This window comes from Bombus affinis, unplaced genomic scaffold (genome assembly GCF_024516045.1).
Source record: "Bombus affinis isolate iyBomAffi1 unplaced genomic scaffold, iyBomAffi1.2 ctg00000068.1, whole genome shotgun sequence".
NCBI classification, from domain to species: domain Eukaryota; kingdom Metazoa; phylum Arthropoda; class Insecta; order Hymenoptera; family Apidae; genus Bombus; species Bombus affinis.
Genome location: NW_026108822.1, coordinates 930778 through 947383, shown reverse-complemented (window position 1 = coordinate 947383; position 16606 = coordinate 930778). Strand labels below are relative to the sequence as shown.

The window sequence follows — 16606 nt, the reverse complement described above, 5'->3', positions numbered from 1 at the left end:
GGCCAACCCTAATGAAAATTCATTAAACGCTCATCTCATTAATCCTGACTTCACTCCGACATCAGAAGTGGGATCAGGGCCATACGTAACGATGGAGCAACTTATGGGCATCATGCGCCAGATGACTCAGTCGCGAGGGCAAAGACCGAGTGAAACATCTACGACCGGTAAATTAAGTCACCAGGGTGAGTCGTTTCCATTTTACTCCGATTCGGGAGCCGAGCGTTCACTAATTAAAGAGTCCGTGGCCTCAAGACTTTCTGGCAAAAGAATGACTGACATATTAGTAATGCGAGGCGTAGGGAATACCGGTATTAAACATACGCCTCCCATTTGTTCATTGTGTGTATTAATGATTTTTACATCGAAGATAATTTCTCATGTTCTCGCTGATAGTTATTGAAAATATGATATCGCGACTAGTTGCGGAACTCTAAGTCTGGGTTTTGACCTAACATTACACAAAATAGCCTCGCTATGTGTAAAACAAAAATAATTAATGTCTGTAATGAAACTACTGCAAACGAGATCGTCGTTAATGAAGCGGACACTGATGTACATGGTAATAATAAAAGTCGATCAATTTCTCTTCCCGACAAATTCAAAGATTCATTCGTTACGGGTTTCCTACGTATTCGCGTAAATACAGGCCGGTTAGAAATACGATTAATTGATCCTAACATCACCGTACGAGGAAGTCCTTCTAGACTTAGCGAGGAGAACCGAAGAGCGGTACGTGAGAAAATAAGCGTTTTAATTAAAGCAAAGATCATAAGGCCTAGTAATTCGCCATTCGCGAGCCCTACGTAACTCGTGAAGAAGAAAAGGGCTCAGATAGATTACGAGTGGATCCCTGAGAGCTAAATCAAAGTACCGTCGCGGATCGGCACCCTTTACTCCTTATTGCGGATCAAGTCGCGAGATTACAAGAGGCAAGATATTTTATTAGCCTGGATATGGCCAGCGGGTTTCACCAAATTCCTATTTATCCTAATTCAGCGGAGTATACAGTGTTCGTTACACCCGACGGACAATATGAGTATGTAACGATGCCGTTCGGATTGAAAAATGCACCGTCCGTTTTTCAGAGGGCCATTTTCAATGCCCTGGGCGACCTTGCGTATTCCTACGTCGTTGTCTATTTGGATGACGTCCTAATTATTGCCGACTCAATAGATCAAGCCTTAGAGAGGTTGGACATCGTGTTGAGTATCCTTGTAAACGCCGGGTTTTCGTTTAACTTTTCTAAGTGCTCTTTCCTGAAGACGTCGATACTCTATTTGGGATATGTAATCCAGAACGGAGAAGTCCGTCCCAACCCGGGTAAAGTATATGCCTTAAGCTCCCTACCTGCGCCGACGACCGTCACACAGCTCAGGCAGTTCATAGGGCTAGCCTCGTACTTTCGGAAGTTCATCCCTAAATTTGCACAATTGTTAAAACCCTTGTACGCGCTTACGTCGGGCAGTAAAAATATAGCATGGGCGGACAGGCACGAAAAGATCAGACAAGAGGTAATCTCCGTTCTGACCGACGCGCCGGTGTTAATGCTATTTGACCCCAATTACCCAATAGGATTACATACCGATGCTAGTTCCGAAGGATTTGGGGCTATTTTGATGCACAAGGTGGAAAGTAAAAAATCGAGTAGTGGAGTACTATAGTAAAAGAACCAGCCCCGCGGAATCCAAATATCACTCTTATGAACTCGAAACATTAGCTGTCGTAAACGCCATAAAACATTTCCACCACTACCTGCATGGACGGGAATTTCTTGTTGTCACGGACTGCAATTCATTAAAGGCGTCTAAGAGCAAAGTAGATTTGAATGGGTACACAGGTGGCGGGCTTACTTGCAAACGTTTACCTTCGACATTGTGTATCGGGAGGGCAAGCGAATGGCCCACGTAGATTTCTTTTCGCGAAATCCCACAGGCGTTGACCCTATTAGATTCGACAAAATCAAAGAGAAAATGGTTAATCTGGCCGAAATTTCGGAAGACTGGCTACTAGCCGAACAACGTCGTGACCCCCAAATTTCGGGAATTGTCGAAAAGTTGCAAAATGATGAGCTCGCGGAAGACATCGCGAACACTTACGAATTACGGTCCGGTACACTCTACCGTAAAATTCAAAGAAGAGGCAAGACTCTCAGTTTACCTATTGTTCCAAGATGTGTTAGATGGTCTATTATTAACCATGTGCATCAGTCAATTATGCACTTAGGTTAGGAGAAAACGCTCGAGAAACTGTACGAGTATTACTGGTTCGAAGGGATGGCGAAGTACGTTCGCCGATTCATTGAGAACTGTCATGCTTGTCAAGTTTCGAAAGCTAGTTCAGGTAAGATACAAGCCGAACTACATCCTATACCTAAGATCAGCATACCCTGGCATACGGTCCACATGGACATAACAGGCAAGTTGAGTGGTAAAAGCGATTCAAAGGAGTACGTCATTGTTTTGATCGATGTGTTCACTAAATTCGTATACCTGCATCACACTCGCAAGACAGATTCCCGCAACACCATTAAAGCGCATAAACCCGCTATATTTTTATTTGGAAGTCCCTGCCGGATAATAGCAGATCAGGAAAGATGTTCTAAGGGTAATGAATTTCGAGAATTCTGCGAAAGCAAACGAATTAAAGTTCACTTGATAGCGACCGATGATAGTAGAGCCAATAGACAGGTAGAGCGTGTTATGCGTACATTGAAGATACGTTCACGACAGTAGAAACGACCGGACGGTCTTGGCAAGACGCGATTGGAGAGATACAATTGGCCTTGAATTGCACCACTAACCGCGTGACTAAAGCAAGTCCATTAGAACTACTAATCGGTAGGACAGCAAGACCGTACGACTTACTGCTACCCGACAATGTCGAGGAAAGGGAAATAGATATCTCCAACGTAAGACAACAGGCGATAAGAGAAATGACAACGAATGCTATGTACAATAAAGATAGGTTTGACAAAACTAAAGCTAAAGTGGTTAGGTTCAATCTTGGCGATTTCGTGTTACGAAAAAGTGAAGAAAGGAACCAAACTAAGTTAGACCCAAAGTTTAGAGGCCCATTGGTAATAGCAGAGGTTCTGGAAGGAGACAGATACATCCTAAAAACGTTGGATGGAAAACGGTCGTATAAGTACAGCCACGACAGATTGAGGAAAATGCCGGATAGTCGTATTCCTGCTGAGTTGGATGTCTGTAGTGATGACAATAATAGCGACCACGACGATATGAGTACCTCGATCTCGGGAGATCCTTAGCACAAAGACCGTAGCACCTTACGGAGTATGTTATGAAGCTTGGTAAAGGGGCAAGTGATGTGTTCACTCGCACCATGAGTTATAGAGTTATGAAGCTTGGTAAAGGGGCAAGTGATGTGTTCACTCGCACCATGAGTTATAGAGTTATGAAGCTTGGTAAAGGGGCAAGTGATGTGTTCACTCGCACCATGAGTTATAGAGTTATGAAGCTTGGTAAAGGGGCAAGTGATGTGTTCACGCGCACCATGAGCTATAGTGTTACGAAGTTTGGTGTGGTCGTGCGATCTAGAAAAACGAGATCCATTGGGGTGCGAAATCGAGACTGGTCCAGCATGCCGTTACGATCCGACTGATAACCTGCAGGATGCAACTATCACCTCGAATATTAAATTTTTCTTCCAAATTTCTTATTATCAAACCTACGAACAGAACTCTGTTGTTACCCTGGACCCTTGGCTTATTTGGATATTTAATCAAATTGTAAATAACATTAATTGTATCGAATCTAATGTTAGAAAATCCAATATTTTAGTTACACACGAGGACGTGTGATAGTCAGAATGGCCGTGTCGGAGATGGAGAGACACCGGAGCCTTCCGTTGAAACCGGGGAAAAACCCCTAATATTGTAGTTTGGATTTCACCATAGCCGTAGTTAAACAATCACCGTCCTTCAGCCCGATTGTAATTGCCTGCAATCTATGAGAATGAGTTTGGGTTCGAGGTGACAATCAGGCACCGAACGTAGCCGCGGTCAAGGGACGAACGTTTTTCTAACAAAGTCATGAAAAAGTCTATAGCCCTTCATAAAAAGAAATAGTTGTAATGGCACTTGACAGTAAGCATACTAACGGTTTCTGTCTTATGGCTCGTCATAAGCAGACCCTATTCTATGGGTAGGTCGATTGCCGGTTGTCGAGACATATTCGCAAAACATCGACCCGTCATAAACCTTAAACCTTGATTAACGAAAATAGGCAAACAGTCTTTTCCGTGAAGGACACTTCCAAAGACTGACTAATTAACAACAACGGCAATTTCCCTCACTCTCTGAACGAAGACTTGTCTCAACGAATATAAAAGACCTTGTGTCGCTAGAGAGTGGAGCAGTTTTTCCTAGACAGTGTCATCGTGAGAGCTTCGAGTACGATTTCATCGACTAAGATATCATTTCGATAGAGTGCTTACTTCGCGGGCTAACTGAGAGTACCACCTAGGCGTTGCCTGCGAGTAAAGAATAAAAGAGTCCCGTGGACTGCGGATTCGTTTCGAACCTAAGGTCATTATCACTCGTGCTACAAGTGCCCAATCCTGTTAATGAGTCTGTGCTAATAAACTCTCCATCGTATCACGGCTATGGCCAACCCTAATGAAAATTCATTAAACGCTCATCTCATTAATCCTGACTTCACTCCGACATATTTATATATATGTCGGAGATGAAAGAATACTGGAACCTTCCCTTCGGAACTTTGGGAAGACCCCTAGTATTGTAATTTGGATTTCACCATAGCCGAATTAAGAAACTGTTGTCATTCGATTCGACTGTACTTATTTGAGATTTATGATAGTGAGCTCGGGCTCGAGGCGACAACCAGTCGCCGAACGTAGTCGCGGTCAAGGGATGAACGTTTTGTCTAACAAAGGCATGAAGTAACCCTATAGCTCTCCTTAAAAGAAATACTTAGGACGGGGCACGACGGTAAGCATTTCAACGATTTCTGTCCCGTGGCTCGCCACACGCAGACTCTATTCTTTGAGTAAGATGATTACCAGATGTCGACGCGTCTCCACAGTACATGTTCAGCTAGCCCGAGGACCTGCTATAAATCTTAAGATCTGTTTAACTAAAGTCCTTCAAACCGACAAACAGTCCTCGTTCCAACTACGAGAAAATAGGAGAAATCTATTTTTCTCACCAACGACGCTTCCTCTTCTCGAACTTTCTCTTAAGGGCGGCTAGCACCCTTCCCTAACCACCAACATGGAAATTGACCAATTAACAGTAACGCCAATTTCCCTCACTTTCCGAATGAAGGCTTTTCTCCACGAATTCGATGATTTCGTGCCCTTGGGCACACCCATCATAGTTTTCCTCGACAGCGTTACCGTGATGGAGAACCACTCTCCGGTACGATCTCAAAGACGATTCAAGTAACTCTCAGATACGTAGTGATTGCCTCGTGCATTAACATTGAGTACAACTTAGACGCTGAGGAAAGGTAGAGTCCGTCATCCCCTTGACCGCGGATTCGTTAGTGAGCCCAGGATCATTGTCATTAGCTTCTCGAGTACCTAATTATCCGATTACTTGTCCAATTCCATCATAGTCATATTTGCACTAGTAAATATCTCCTCTATTGCATAATGATCCCGTCTAGCGCCAATAGGGATTCGTTTCACGCCCTCAACCCTAACTCAAATCTTAACGACGATCCGACATATATATATTCGGTTTAATAAATTTAATTTAATAAATTTAAACCGTCAAACAGGGAGGGCTTAATCTGCAGGCAAAAAGAAGAAAAAGAAATAATCATTTACAAAGCGAACGACCATTAGCTAATTCCAATTTAAAAATATAGCTAAAGTCAAAGTCATTTTGAACAAATGTTTCCTGTACGCGTTACCGTTTGGCATGGACGAACGTCTCGGACGTTGATGTCCGTACATTTATATATATATATATATATGCAGTTCTGATAATCATTTTCAACTCGCACAGGGAAGAAACATCACTGAGGCTACCCCGAATTAAATTCGCGTATCAAGTAACAGGATAGATACGATTCATACGAAGCTTTGCGTCGTTATTCGAGGTAGGAAAAGCTTTAGCAGTGATATCGAGAAAAGCGAAACTACGAAATCATCGCTGTCGTCGAGACAGAAATTGCGGCGAATATCGCGGAAAGCAGAGCGACGGTAAAGAGTATTACAGGAAAAAGTTGTTCGGAATATTAGCCTTGGCAAACATATTTCAAAGCCGTTGAATATGGCGAGATTGTCCGCTTTGTAAATATTTACCGAAAAACATGTCGTACGAAGCTGGGCAATAAACGCGTTTTTCCACAGTTACAAACAAGTATCGTACGTATGAAACAAGTAACGACGAATTTTCCATTTCACGGCACGCAACAATTGACCGTATTATCAGCGTTTCGTCAGAGTTCCAATAACTGCGTTTTCTTTTCTGTATTTATGGTTTCGCAACTGTAAAACGGAAGGTTTATTCTGGAGATGCGAGTTCGCGTGAACAACTAGCGCAACGAGTAAAAACACGCGGTTTTTGCAACTCGATCGAATTGTTAGCAATTGTGTGTACGAGATCGTATTACTCCCATCGTTGATCGATGTCAGGCTTCTATCCGAGCACATGGACAACGTTCTCCAACGACCAATCAAACATACCAGATAATAATTTTTCATTGTATCATTATTGTAGCTATTAACGACACGGGCTTGTTGTCGCATGATAAAAAGCATGCAACTGAGCTGACACGATAATACAGCGAACTTTTGCACGCTGCGATGGAAAACGCGTCGTTACCTGTTTCGTACGAACGATACTCGTTTGTAATTCTGTAAAGAAACGTCCGTTGACGAACATTATATAAAGTTCTTCCTTCTTCTTCTTCTTCTTGTCTGTAAATCAACTCCTTACAATTTGACGGTTTAAACACACGGTTTTCGCACACTCCGTATATACAGGATGCAACGGAACAACGTCTGAAAGCGAGAACAACGCGAATCCTTGTGGAAAAATGAAGAAAAAGTATAGGATAAAACGTTCTCATTTTGGACTTGGAGAATCGAGTCTGAAAATTTATCAAGTATACTCGAACTGTATCTGAATATCGGTTCGAATAATAAATTTATTTAATTATATAATTAATTTATTACAAAGGAAATACAATCTGGATGTGAATGTTAAATGGAAACAAATTTTGCTAAGTTGAAAATCGATCGTATCGTAATTACCACGATTCGTTGTTTACAGATTAAAAATCTGTTTTACGAATACGAGGAGCTATATATCTACTATTATTAATCAATTTTTATGAAAAATTTCGTACGATGCGCGGATAAATTCTAATTTGATAAATTGTTGGAAACGTGGAAAATTGAATGCAATAAAATTACGTGGCACGGTTTACACGGTTGCAACTTTATGACCCACTTAGGTCAAGTAGCAATGAAATTTATTGCATATATCGGAAATTCAAGGCACGTAATTGGCAGTTTATAAACAAATTATTTGTTCTCTTAATTAAATTGCCCGCGTCGAAATCTGTGAAACGTTTTTGTATCGAAATCGAAGAATCCAACATCGCGATCCTATGAATCGAAGAATGAGACGTAAATATTCGAAGTATGGTTGAGAAACGATAGAAAATTCCGAGTGTTACGCTGTATTTCTCGTTCGATTTAAATCGAAATTTTAATGAGGAACAGCGCCGATTGATATTTAAAAGTGGAACGGTTAAGAGCAACGATACAGGTTTTGTTAAAAGCAATTGGTCTATTTACCTCGCTGTTTAAACGGGTTTGTTTGACGTTACTTTGATCAATTTCCATTGACACTTTTATAGATAGCATTCTTTTTTACGGATGGAAAGCCGTCTGATGGAAATTTGTCTGAAATGTCCGTCGTAAAATTGCATTTTCGCGGGCAACAGAAAACAATGGAATTTTGTACAAAAGCGCAATACTTTAATTAGCGCAAAATTCCATTTTCCCCGCTGGGAAATTGAATTTTCTATTAAAGCGTGATACGTTTAATCAGCGGTGGCGTAAATTCAACAAACTAACAACTGGAATATTGACTTGTCACAATTTTGTGACACCGTATATGTCGTTGATACGTTCCAGTCTGGTCGTATTTACAATTTCAGAAATTTTGCAACTATTTTTTCATTTTATCCGTAACGAGAATAGCGAAGATAAGACAGGCAAACGTGGTAAAACGTTGATAATTCGGTTACAGGGAAATCGAATAAATTTGAAGTTGTAGAAAGTAAGAGAAAGTCGAAACGAAGCAAACGCGATTCCTTAAGCCACGATGTTCAGGGATTTTATAATCTTTCCGGTGACGTCTTCGACGTGGAATATCCAAAAGCTGAGAAATTGATTCTATACGATGAAAAAGACGATGTCTCCACAGAATACAACGATACAATGGTGGAAGAATTATCGATCGACGTAAATCCTGTTGAGAAATGCTCAGTTGGTATGACCGCTAGTTACTAAAAGGTTACTAGGGTTATGTTGGTACGACTCCTAACGACGCTCTTTTGTCATAGGAGTCGACCACGCCTTAATTGCTAAGACGCATTGGGAGAGTTTAGATGTTTGCTGTGTGATTTGGTGTTTTGTATAAGAGAGAAAATAAAAGGTGTGATAACCAATCCGAGTGGATCCGAGATTGATTATCAACCCCAACCTATATAAAATAACAAATCCCGAGGAAATTGGATACTTCTCTGGTCCTAAATGGCAAAGGAACAGATTATCAAGTAAGTCAAATATTTTTCCAAATGCCATTCTTGTACAATCGTTGCTTTTCTACTTACCACGTACAATATAGCGGTTAATAAATTAACGAATCATCGAATATTACTGAAAGAAAGAAATTGTACTGATATTCCAATCTATCGTGTACAAAAGTAATAATAACAGCATGTAATATAAGAATAGCTTACCTTCAGCCTTAAAAGGAACTCGGTTTACAATTATTCTCCCTATTGCGTTCCACTCTCGCTTGATCTTCTACACGTTCATCTATATTTCGCTGTTTTTAATTTATTTTATTATTCCCTGTCTATTACACATATGTATATTGTCCATTGCACGAATCTTTATCTATCTTGCCTAATTTAATGTAAAAAAATAGAAAAATAGACAAATTTGCTGGAGGAATACGTTTACCAAAATTTGTCAAGAATTTTAAAGAAATTTGCAGGATGAAATTCACGGTGATACCGAATTGATATTTTTGAAATTATACTTTTGAAATAATTATTTATATCATAATAATTATTCCACGAATACTTGCTCGTAGATATTAATTTATGCTTTTAATAATCATGCGTTTAAGCTATCAAGTCGAGTCGAGTAGACTTTCTAATTTCGTGGAAGATAAGTCGATTTCTAAGATAAGTCATTTCTAGAGAAAAGACCAACTGCTAAGGATTCGCCGCCACGATGGCTAGAGCTTGGAATAGCTGCTGATTACTCCGTGGTAGATTTTCATGGAATTCGAGTACAGCAATATATCTTGGCTCTTTTAAACATCGTAAGTAATACCAAACGAAATTCTGTTATTATACTTAGATATAGAATACCTTCTCCTACATATGTACGCGAGCAACCGGGAAACATAGGGCAGAGTTATGCGTATCTCTGTATTTTCAAGGTACGCTACTTGCTTTCAAACATCTCGATCGTATATTCGGATGGAAGCTCTGTATTTTCTGTTTACACTGTTCAAAGCTTACACGTATCTTTTAAAAAGTTCAGCGAATAATTTATCCGTAATGGAATTTTGTAATCGATTAATTTCAGCCATTCGGTAATTGGTTTTCCAATGCTGTTGAGATTAATAACGTACATTTCCTAAGATAAATATAACGAATAAAATTAATTTTTTAGGAAAATTATATAAGATACGATGTATTTACGAGAGTTTTGAATAATAATTTATTTGTAAGGCTGTAATACTGTTTTAACGCCTGTTACATTTTCGTACGTATTTTAATCCTAGGTCAGTGCAATTTACATGGACCCATCGCTCGAATCCAACATGATTCTAGTGATCGTACGAATGATTTTATACGCGGAAAAACGAGACGTTATGGTAAGCGATTTCCATTAAATTAAATCATTTAACTAAAGTAGTAACTATCTGAGATACGCATATGCGAGTGTCAATTATTTTATTTTCTACTTATCTGTACAGTGTATGGTATATAAATTATATAGGTCAAAATATCTGCGCATGACGTTTTAGGTCGATAAAATGCAACGAGTTCCATTTTGTTAAATTGGACAACCGTGAACGATCCCTTGGAAACAAATTTCCAAACAAACAATTTTCACGGATCATTGACAAACCTCGCATTTATCGTGTATCCGAAATATCTGTATAATCGACTATTAAACCTTTCTCATCTCTTAAGAATCTTAATTTAATGTTATAGACCTATGATAATATCATTGATATACGACACTTGCGATTCCTTTTACTTTTCTATTTCTGCTATTCTTCTCTGCTGTCGAATCAACATTTCAACATTTTTCAGGAAGATTAAAATACTAATAGCGTTACAAGTTACATTTGATTACAATCAACAACACGATTACTTGCACATATATTTATTATCATTGACGAATATTTATATATAGTATATAATGCATGATGTAATAATAAATATAATATTTTCGTAATATTTGCTAGCTTTTATTAAGAAAATATTAAACGTTGTCGTAGGTCCGCCGTGGCGATGCCAGACGATCTCTCGAGAACGTGAACAAATGGAACAGAAAGATGCTGTCCTCGAAGGACGTAAATCACGATGTTGCTGTATGGTTGACGCGATTGGATATAGGAGGTCTTTCGAGATCGTGCGCGTTAAATCGAGACGAAGGCTTGACCAGCGCCTTTATCATCGCTCACGAAGTAGCACACATGTGAGTGTCCCACATGTTGAGATATCGTTGGTAAACTGAAATATTTATAACTGGCCTGGGTATTTACGCAGAGACCGTGTGTTATTTATTTATGCAAATACGTACTTGTACGAGAATAATTTGAAAAATGAAATCTCCATAGGAGAACTTATTATCTTTACCGAATATCACAACGCTCTTTGAATCTGCCATAGATTTTTGCGTATTATGTGCGTTCTTGCATTCCTCCTTCCACCTACGATGGCTCTTAAACAAGAAACGATATCGTAACGAGAAATACAACCTAGCTGAGCGTCCACTTTGGTTCCACTAGTGTTGTCCCATACAACTTTGTGTTTGACCTCGCTATTAGGGGACTTTTTATCCAACGTTTCCTTCACCGCCTTCACTACCTTCGATTTATCGAACTTGAGACTTAAACTGGCCGTTACTAAATCTTCCGGCTTCTTCGACATCGGTTGGTGTCTCTTCGTGAACCAATTCGACGGTGCCATAAAGGTCGAAATAGCGGCTTTCGAGGATCCGCTAAGCTTACTTTTAGCTCCGTGCAATGTCGACACGTCGAAGCTATTGGAACGGAAGCTCTTCGATCGACTTCCTTTCTGTTCGGTCGTTTTTCCGGGCCAGTTTGATTTGCTATCGTCCCGCGAACTCGGCGCTTCCTCGCCGCATCGGTTGATTTCCGTCGCGGAAGACGCTAACGAGCTTAGGATCGATATCAGATCCGTATTAGAGCAGACAATGCCCGCAGCACCGGAAACGGATGCACTCGCGGCTCTTGGCAGTTCCGAGACGCGCTTTCGGAGAGAAGACGTCGGCGAAACCGACGGAGTAGGCCTTTCAGAGAATCGTTGTTTCGGCTGTTGAGTGTAACGTTGAGCGGAACTGTTACCCTCCAGCGGCTGTATTTCGTACACTTGCTCCGTCGACGTCCTGTACATCCTTAAGCGCACCTGGCAAACGGATTGCTTTTATTCGAAAGACAGTTTCTCTTTTATCATAATTCGTGCGTTATGATACATGTTTCGATGATTGAGCCGTTAAGCGTGACAAAGCGATGGAATTGTTTTGCACAGAAATTCTTCAACACGTTGAGTGTTTAGGTGTTTAGGTGTTTAGGTGTTTAGGTACGCAAATAGACTAGAATATTTTGCAAGAATGAAATGTCTTGGTATGGTACGCTTTAATCTATCTATCCAAGTCAAAATAAGTATAAAAATCGCGTGGCAATCAACATATTTAAAAAAAAAAAAGAAAAAGAAAAGGAGAAACAGATGCTTCTGATTGTTTAGTGCATTTTCATAAAATCTTCTAAATGTTTAATTCTCATAGAATAAAAGGGAGAGCATACGTTTGAATCTCAGCAGATTTTATTAATTCTTTCAAACCATAAATATAATATGCGTATTACATCAACTTTAGTTCATACATGTAACAACATATTATTCTGCACGTAACAGTTACATTTAATGAAACATTTATTTATCCAGTAAATCCATATTCTCTATTAAACGTTCGTTTATTAATAAAACTACCATAATCGTCCACGCATTGTTCGCTTCCTTAATTATTTTTCAAAGTATAACGATAATCAATGATGCAACAGAAATATCACGTAACATCCCAACAATCTTACATGAGATTTTAGCTGTTTTTACTATACAAATTAAGTCATTATTAAAATAAGTCATTATAATAATATATATATGTCGGAGATGAAAGAATACCGGAACCTTCCCTTTGGAACTTTGGGAAGACCCCTAGTATTGAAATTTAGATTTCACCATAGCCATATTAAGAAACTGTTGTCATTCGATCCGACTGTATTTATTTGAGATTTATGATAGTGAGCTCGGGCTCGAGGCGACAATCAGTCGCCGAACGTAGCCGCGGTCAAAGGGATGAACGTTTTGTCTAACAAAGGCATGAAGTAATTCTATAGCTCTTCTTAAAAGAAATACTTGGGACAGGGCACGACGGTAAACGTTTCAATGGTTTCTGCCCCGTGGCTCGCCACACGCAGACTTTGTCCTTCGGGTAAGATGATTGCCAGATGCCAACGCATCTTCACAGTATATGTTTAGCTGGGCGAGGACCGGCTACGAATATTAAGTTTCAATTATACAAAGTCTTTCAAATAGACAAATAGCCTGTGCCCCAACTACGGGAAGATAAGAGAAATCTATCCTTCCACGAACGACGCTTCCCGCTAGCAACTTTTTCCAAGGACAGCTAATATCTTTCTCTAACCACCAACATGGAAATTGACCAATTAACAGCAACTTCAATTTCCCTCACCCTTCGAACGAAGACTTTTCTCCGCGAATCCGATGATCTCTTGGGACTCTCATGATCGTGCCCTTAGGCACACCCATCATAGATTTCTTCGACAGCGTCACCGCGACGGAGAGCCACTCTCTCTAGTGCCATCTCATCGGCAATCGACCTGTCTTTCGTATACGTAATAATTGCCCCTTGCTCTAACATACAGTGTAACTTAGACGCTAACGAAGGGTAAAGTTCGTCATCCCGTTGACCGCGGATTCGTTATTGAGCCTAGGATCATTGTCATTTGCTTCTCGAGTATCTAATTATCGCGATTACTTGTCCAATTCCATCATAGTCATATTTGCACTAGTAAATATCTCCTCTATTGCATAACGATCACGTCTAGCGCCAATAGGGATTCGTTTCACGCCCTTAAACCTAACTCTAATGTTAACGCCAACCAAATATATATATATATATATACATAAATATATATATTTTATACATACATACATATATCAATTTTTATACACACAATTATACATATTCATTTTCATTTAATATTTTCATTTAATAATTTAATATACCTTCGTCCCGCAAAGGCAAATAAATTCACGCATAACATTTCTCTTCAGCGGCATTGTTCTAGGATTGTATTTGTTGAAAGAAGGATAGCATTAAGCGCTGGAATAAAGAATGACGAATCGTTATTCTTTAACCATCGTACTTAGACTCATATTTATTGAGCTACTTGTATTTTAATCGAAGTCTAATATCCTCCATCTGTAGGCGTAAATATTACTGCCGTTGTTAATGTCATTTTAAGTTTTACTACTGGAAAGGACATTTAAGTTTGAAGGCAGGCAAGTCTACTGTTCTTAAAGCTGACATTTAGACATCTAAGATTTTTTGTGTCTTTATTGACAAAAATATATTTGACTTTGCATATCTAAAATAAAGGATTTGCGTTATCTAAAATAAATAGATCATCTTTCTTTAGAAAATTAAATGTGGTGAAATTAGAATATGAGATAAAAGAAATACTATGCATACTTATTGTTCTTCTTAAAAATTAAAGGAATACTCATAATCCTAAAACATCCTTTCTATGTTGTACTAGATATATATACAATTAAAATGTGTAATAATGTGAATGATAAACTAGTTCGAATAATTATTTTGCTTAAACGTAAGTTAATTGAAATCAGATGAATGTTATACACGCATTATACCGTGCATTATGAACTATTGATTGATTGATGCTCATATTTAATTATTAACGAGAAAATTAGAAAAATAAGATTGAATTTAATCTGTCCTTCTTATATTTATTAAGATGAGTTCTGGGGCTTGAAACACTCGAGATTAGAAATTTTGATTAATGTTTCACATTATGACTGGACGCTTGTTGTAATATCTTTTGTACGAGATACACTATACATACACAAGATCAAAATGGAATTTCGAAACGGTCGTATCGTTCAACAAAAATCTCTTTTATCTTTGATCCTCTTCATAAAAATGCAATTCTCCTTTACAGAACATCATATAACATTTATTGTACGATATATTGTTCAATTATATTTCGAAATTTTCAGCTTCGAATCTTTGTTTAATTATACTGTAGAATTAAATATCATGCGTTATTTAAATATAAAGATAGACTAAACTTTTGTCCACATTTATTAAAGCTGTATCAACTGAGATGTTTAAATTTGCGAAATTTCATGGACTTTTATATTTAATTTTTCATCATGAATCCCGCTTTGCGATACAATACATATTAGATTTATAATATCTTAAATTTACAGTACCAATGCTGATTTCATCTGAAACTATTTGTTTGCAAATGATATCTTTCTTCGTTGGAATTACCCTTCACTTATAAATTAATAATTATTAACATTGAACAGTATTGTTAAACTTCAATAAAAATAGGATCGATAACTAAATGTTAGTTAAAGAAACTTCCTATTACAGGTATAACAAATCATATTGAATTTTGTTTAGAAAACAATAATAAAAATGGGTGTCTTTTTGTGAAAATAATTTACAGCATATCACTCGACTTATTCATATAGGAGACATTAGTTTGTTTAAATACCCTGTTGCACCCTTTTATTCATTTTCAACCCAATTTTTTCACAACATTAAAAAATATTTTAAGCCTGAAGAAAAACATGAAAAACTTCTTATTAGCATGATTTCATGCTAAACATCCTCTTAAGATATTATACATCTTTCTTGTTTACTAAAACCAGAGCCTAACTGAAATATACGAGTATCGCAACAGGATTAATCGTAATACATGATTAAATACAAGCAATATGTAAGCTATATTTTTACTTTTTACTTCAGAAATAAATATTTCACTAGCATCGTCTTTAGCTTAAGGAAAATAAACTTGTGAAATTTAATTTAAAGCTTCGTAAAACATGGAAATGTTGCAGGATAACAAATCAGAAAAGATATATTAAATAAATCACAGTTCAGGTATCTATAACATGTGATTCTCTTAACAAATCTGTTTCATTCATCAAGCAACTGCAAAATTTCCGTAAAATCAGAAGCGGTTTCACAAATTATAGGCATTCGTAAACATGATAGATAAGAGTTAGTATCGCGGCGTTTTAGAGTACCTATGAGCGTAATATGGACAGTAAAAAGATGTATAATAAAAATAGTTCACTTTCCAAGCTATCACTAACATTGTAACGAATTATTATACATATAACGGCTCACGAAAGTACGCTTACAGGAACTTTCCATGAATATTTTGTTGAAGCTTTTCATGAATTTCAAGATGCATTAGGCTGTCTCAAAAGTTTCTTTCGTTTTGTTCTATTACTACAAAATAGATCATACATAAATCGATAGAATAATATAAAACAAAAAGTGTCGTGCATCTATTATTTCCTTATGAAACGAAAGAAACTTTTGAAACAAATGTAAATAGGAATTATAAGATGCTTATTGATTACCATCGGTATTTGGACAGTTAATTATGTATTGTATAAATAAGTCACAATATTTTTAGTAGCAGCATTTTTACCCCTAATCAATCATATGTTTAAAAATACTCTTTACATTGTACATTAGTTTTTTGCTATGTGTACGTCTGCAATAAGCATCTTCTAGCTTCCATATATATATTTCCAAATTAGTCTCAATTTTTACCGGTGTAATCATGATAGACACGTCTCGTTACATTGAAGTGAAGTGAAGAAAAACACTTTTCATTCAAATACGTAAACACATAATATTCATAAATTTATAAGAACAATTTTGTCCGCAGGTATTTGGTAGCGCAATTGAGAAGATGTTTTTTTTTTTATTTATTAGAATATTTACAATCAATTCTCGTTGAGAATTTTCAGTAACT

At 37.8% G+C, this 16606-nt stretch overlaps 2 protein-coding genes and 1 long non-coding RNA gene across 3 annotated transcripts in view; 2 read left to right on the top strand and 1 right to left on the bottom strand.

Moving 5' to 3' along the window:
* Positions 1 to 13678, bottom strand: part of LOC126926969 (uncharacterized) — an 85502-nt gene extending 71824 nt beyond the window's left edge. The window contains exon 1 of the mRNA XM_050743268.1: positions 13403 to 13678. The gene's annotated coding sequence lies outside the window, so the exon portion shown is untranslated. The remainder of the gene's footprint in view (positions 1 to 13402) is intronic.
* The window catches only part of LOC126926987 (A disintegrin and metalloproteinase with thrombospondin motifs 3-like), a 120878-nt gene that overhangs the window by 76912 nt on the left and 27360 nt on the right, over positions 1 to 16606 (top strand). The gene's annotated exons all lie outside the window — the stretch shown is intronic.
* Positions 8489 to 10881, top strand: LOC126926993 (uncharacterized). The gene is made up of 4 exons (XR_007715054.1): positions 8489 to 8783; positions 9438 to 9562; positions 10031 to 10123; positions 10757 to 10881. It is a non-coding gene; the product is annotated as an uncharacterized LOC126926993 (long non-coding RNA).